The sequence below is a fragment of the Triticum dicoccoides genome, chromosome 1A (assembly GCF_002162155.2).
Source record: "Triticum dicoccoides isolate Atlit2015 ecotype Zavitan chromosome 1A, WEW_v2.0, whole genome shotgun sequence".
NCBI classification, from domain to species: domain Eukaryota; kingdom Viridiplantae; phylum Streptophyta; class Magnoliopsida; order Poales; family Poaceae; genus Triticum; species Triticum dicoccoides.
Genome location: NC_041380.1, coordinates 384,973,589 through 384,979,630, shown reverse-complemented (window position 1 = coordinate 384,979,630; position 6,042 = coordinate 384,973,589). Strand labels below are relative to the sequence as shown.

General features: G+C 44.8%; 1 non-coding gene across 1 annotated transcript; it reads right to left on the bottom strand.

The window, feature by feature from the left end:
- Positions 1–3,126: 3,126 nt before the first annotated feature.
- On the bottom strand, positions 3,127–3,245 carry LOC119295842. The gene has a single exon (XR_005144371.1). It is a non-coding gene; the product is annotated as a U5 spliceosomal RNA (small nuclear RNA).
- Positions 3,246–6,042: the final 2,797 nt, after the last annotated feature.

The following is a 6,042-nucleotide window of genomic DNA, read 5'->3' as shown; positions in this document are numbered from 1 at the left end:
GGCATATTTCCTTCACATGCATCATATAAAAAAACATTCAAATCAAATATTAACTAGGGTTCATCTTAACACAACCATACCAACTAGTGAATAGAGTTCATATCTAACACAATATAACATCTAAATCAACCTAAATCAATCCTAGGGTTAAAAAATATTCAATCTAGTTCAAAAAAGGAGTGATTTGAATCGAATAATGCGACGAATCGAAAGGTGTTTGATTAAAACTAATTGGAGGGATCGAAAGAGCTTACTTTTCTCTCTTCGGGGCCATCTCGATCCGCACAATCCTGAAGAAACGAAGAAGATCGGAGGGGGGGAGTGGAGGGGATGAGAGAGGGTGAGTTGGAAGAACTGCTCTGTTCTTCGTGGTGGGGGGCGACTGGGTGGGGAGAAGGGGGTGGGGGCCGGCCGGCCCGCGGTTTATATATGTCCGCACCCTACCACCAAAGACGTCGGCGATAGGTTCAGACATCCTACCGCCGGGAGGAGCGGCGGTAGGGTGTGACGGAGGGGCACGGAGGCCGTTACCGCTGCTGACGTGGATAAGTTTGCTACCGCCGCAGGCGCTGGAGGTAGGCTATAGGATCCTACCGCCGGGCCTCGTGGCGGTAGCAAAAAGGGTCAAATCCCGAAATTCTTTCCAACAGGGGTCAGGTCCTGAATTTCTATGCGAAGTGTCAAAGGGGAGCATGCTTCATGTTGATGATGACCTTGGAACTGTCTCTTTGCCTGGTCGCGACGCCGGCGCTGCAGGCCTGCCATTGAAGGACCTGAAAACGACCTATCCCATCGTGTGTGCTGATGATGTTGTTTGCCTCATGTCAAAGGAGGATGGTTGGGACGAAACTAAATGGGTCGTCACCGTTGACATGAGGAACAAGGAGGTGCGAGAGCTGATGCCACTTGATGCAAATAGATCCTTGGATTTCCATCCAACTTACGTTTGCTGTGCGCTGCACAAATATCTGATGAATGGCAATTCAGGTAACTGTGCAGCTCAATGTTTTTCCTCGTGTACTTTTTAGGCATATGTTGTTCCATAGATGTGTTTGAGTACATTTCATTTCAGTCTGTACGGTTCTCTTTTCATGTATCCCATGCCAGATCAGTCACATCTTTTGTTGTTCATGTTATCATCTGTACGGATTTGGCCCATTTTCTTCACCTGTGGCTTTTGACAGTAATAGTTAGAAAAGACTTGGATCATTGGAAACGTTTGATTTTTGTTGAACAACTTGGAATTGCTTGAGGTGTGATTAGGTAAAAGGACATCTTAATTAGGTGCTCACTTTGAATCGGTATGATCAATTCGTTGTTAGATTATGCTGATTGGGGCCTGAATTCAAACTGGTAATTTGGTTATGAAATCATCGTGCATTTGAGTATTTCTGTAGTGATTAGTGAGTGGTCACGAATCTAATTGTTTTGTGCTCCATGTGCATCAGATGAAGTTGAGGATGGTGCAAGAAATGCTCATTGTGCTGGTAGTGCTACTCATGAGGTACATAGTCCCGCCTTGATGGCCCGATGGCCTGTTTCTGGTGTTCTTGTTGCCCTCTTTGCGCAGTAAGATGACCTATAAGTTGGTTTTGCAGCTGCGCCCGTCAAACTCAAACCATGACAGCAAGAGTCCCCAGCAGAAGCGGCAGAGATTGTTGCAACCAAATCAAATACTGTGGCCAGAGGATCCGCAATAGGTACCGCAGCAATAGATTATACAATCCTCTCACGTACGTCCATGAAGCTTGTGATATGGAAAAACTTTCTGTGCAAGATACTTGATCTTAAAGTCCTCATGCTTATGGTCTTGAAAAAGAAAAATTGCCTGCAGTATGGTTCTTTAAGGTTGTCGCTTGTGCATCTACTAATGCGTGTAAAGCTCGTGTCTACCGATTATTGGTTGCGCTAAAATTTGTGGCTGATGATTTCTATTTCATAAATGCTTTTGCCGAGTTAATAAGATCCAGCTCAGAAGCATACTAGGAGTAAGCTCATTGAATGATGGAAGTGATTTTGAAAAATGATGGCTTCTTTCAAGATGTTCAACGTTTTCTGAAATTCTATTAATATGCTCTCCAGATATTGTAGTAAATACACAAAAAATATGTTCTGCCCTTCCTGCATGTTTTTTGTCTCAACAACATCTAGATATAAACAGAGCAAAAATTACTTCCATCAAGCTCCACTATGAAGGAAGTGATTTTTGCTATCCGATAGTTTAATTTGAAGTTCCAGATATTACCTTTCCAGACTAACCTACAAACTAGTCTCCAATGGTATAAATTAAAATTACAGATACTGTTCTACACAAACTAGTGATTTTCCATCATATTATTTCGAAAAAATAGGAGGGCAAACTATTGCAAGAGGAGCTGCAGGAATACTAAGCCTCTAGCCCAGGACACAAGAGTAAGCTGCAGAAGAGTAAGAGGTCGCTGTCAAAACATGTCATCGTAGCAGTCAAACTAGCACTAAGATTAATCTACAGGCAAGAATAATAGCATGATGCAAGTCACCTATAGGCAAGAGCTATATAATGCAAGTCAAACTAGCACAAGAATTATATTATGATGCAAGTTGCAAGTGACCTAGATGCAAGACATTGCTGACATGATTCACATTTGGGCAAGAACAACTTCATGGAGAGAAGAAGGAAAAGAAAAATTTATGGATTATGGTCCACCAGGAAAATTTTGCACTGCAGCCAACGGCTACTCCCTCCATCCCATAATATAAGAGCGTTTTAGATACCAGTGTAGTGTCAAAAACGTTCTTATATTATGGAACGGAGGGAGTAGTTGATAAAACCAATAATGCAAATTATAGCTAACAGAAGAATTTTGCACTGCATTAGAGAGCTGTTGGCTGCTACAAGTCCTGAAACAACTAATCGTAGAACTGAAGGCATAGCTAGCGATATTCAGCTACATGGCCGAATTTAATCCCTGAGGAAATAGTCGCATCAATTTCTCAAAAAGGTAGTTGGCCAACCATTTCAAAGATGCGCCTGCAATTATGCTAAATCCAAGCAGAGCATCATGAGTAAGAACTTTGAACGTAGAAGAAAAGGATCTCAGATTTGGATTGTCTTTTACAAATATTTGGAAATTTGAATTGTTAGGGCTTTCTCACAAAGAGAAAACACCCTCAAAAAATTAGTGTATGCTGCTTAGTGTGGCATGCACACGGTATTCTTTAGTAAAAGGCGAAAGAATAGTTCGCTTTGTGCTCACCACGCAGCTGCGTGCTTCTCCTAGGTCACACCCGGCCCCCTTATGTAGCCGAGCTCTCTGCTCCCTCCTTTTAGCCAGGCGAGGTGGGACTAAAAACGCCTGCCTTCGCTCGCTGCTTTCCCTTCTGCTGCAGTGCTGCTGCTGCCGCACATGTCCACCAGAAAGCCCACAGAAACACGTTATATTGTCTCCCGAAAGCCCACTCAAGATGCAACAACAGCCCAGCCCACGGTGGTCTTGTCTCCTCCGCGACTCCTTTCTGCAACTCCGCTGGATAGGCGGGAGCTCCTATACAACGCTGCAGGCGCCCGTTCACGCTCCTAGCGCGGGCGGCCGGCCCATGAACCATGGTGACCAGGGGAATGCAAAAACCTCGCCAAAGAAATGAAAATAATAATGCTATCTACAGGATTCAAACTTATCACATCATCTATATCTATACTACTCTTAAAAGATCAAATGTGACTTCCCCTACATCCACATAAAAAAGTGCACACAGGATAACCCCAGACGTTCGATCAGACCCACTTAGTACCATCCAATTGTCCACGTTTCATCAACCATACATGAACCAGATCGACGGTTCTAAGCAAATGTTCTGCCGGCAGACTCCCACGTACAGGCTCCTACACGTCCCAACGATGGCACCTCCATCCAGCGAATAAACAGTATCTCCGCGATCAACGCCACCACCATGCCACGAACCTCGCGTCGGCACGTCGCCCCGCCGTCCTCGCTCCGCTCCGCCCTGCCCGACCGCCCTCGCCCTGGTCTCCGCGACGTCCTCGACCCGCCTTGCAGCCCTAACTCTCCTCAATACACCGTCGTCGCCACGCCGCCCTCTCCCCCGATGTCTGCGACGTCCTCGACCCGTCGCGCTGCCTTACCTCCGGTGTCATCACCCCGCTGGCGAGCAACATCTCCAGGACATCTGACTACTTCCGGACCTGCCAGTGCACAGGTTAGATCAACTGAAATTGCACGTCCTTTAGTCAGACATAAGACAAAGGGAATTGCTCTTTTAATCTGACAACCGGAAATTTGATACTTACAGTACATCATGATTTGCATAGCAAACTGAGTTGAGGCACGGTTCAGTAAGTGTTTCACAACGGGAGCCATTGAGAAGACAATATGTCTGGATCTCAGCGTAGTGGGATACGTACTCCCTTTCAGGACCTGACGAACAACGGCAATTCAGGTAAATACAGATATCACCTACTCTTAGCTACTAAGATCATGTAAGTACCGACTATGTCATTGCCTTGCAGGTCAAAAAATAGATCCAAAAGAACTAAAGAGACAGAGGGAAAGGGAGAGGTGTGCACTAAACAGGGATGCAATATTGAAAAAAAGAAAGGAGGCAAGGGATCGTAAGAAAGCTATGTCCGCTATTTTAAATGGAACCAACACTCCATCTAAGCCACCCATGGCCATGTCGCCTAGTTACTCAATTTTCTCTGTTCTTTATCATACATTTCATTAATCACAGCTAAATTCATGTTAATTAAATTTCTCTTTGGACAGGTTTTGACACTATGGAGATGCCCAGTGCGCAGTCTGCTATCACCCAGCAACGACACACACCAGTTGTGGAAGGTCATGTGTTCTCCTACATCCAAACATACTAGCGGCTTTTGTGTGTCAGCAGCTGACTTTGGTAATACAATTTGGATGCAGGCATACCTCTTGATGTGGTAATGAGTGACCAGACTCCACTTCATGGTCCATGTTCACTAACAACACTAGATACTGTCGTCTCTAACAATGAAAATGTTAATAATATCAACTCTGCCATTGAGTCCTCCCAACTGACTGTGTTACGACCGTCACTTCAAGCCTACAGATGCAACAGTTCATATGGTAATCATTTCTGGCTCATATTAACTATCATACATAATTCACACATACATAATACATGGACCATAATCGTGTGTTGCTCAAGTTGTTTTGAACCTAATTCACACTTACTATACAGAAGCAAAACAAGCACTGAAGAGGCAGAGGGAAAATGTCCGATATGAGCAACATAAAGAAAAGATATTGCAAAGCCTACGTGACAAACGTCGTGCTGCCAAATCTACAGTAGTGCTTACAACTGGAGAACAAAACCAATCTGATACAGATGATGCCAGCTACATGAAACACTGTATATCTTATCTTTGATTTCCTAACTGAGATTCACTCAATGTTTTTGTAGCTGATGAAGATTGTGATTGGCTACACACAAATGATACATACCTGATACAAAACATTGGAAGGAGGATGAGGCCAGACAACATACTCACTGCGGAACAATAACTGAAATTGCTATTACCATTACCTGTGATATAAATAGTGGGAACTTTGAATCAACCGCTTTTGTGGTACCTGGAAGAGTTATTGTCCATCATTTGGTCAGGAAGTGTGTTCTACTAAGTGTACAAACTGAAGCTGCATGAAAAACAAAGGAATGGAGACAAAGCCTACTTGAGGATAGATTGAACTGACCTCTGGAAATAGTCTGGTCTATTGCAAGCCGTTAAAAAACAGCGGCGACAGAGAGATTAGGCTGATCCTGTAGAGCACGTATGCGAGCTGCGAACTCCTTCCCAGAGCGACTTGATGACGCACTGGATCTCGATCCAATTCGATATGCCTGCTCCCGAATAGTGTCGACCAGCTCACATCTCGATCTCCTCTGAGGCAGTAGGATGGAGGCGGCAGAGTCGATCCTGGGAAGATCCGCGGGGTTGGCGGCGAGGCACGACCGTGGTGGTGAGAGGAGGGGGTGGGGCAAGGCCGTGCTGGGGATAAGGGCCGGCGG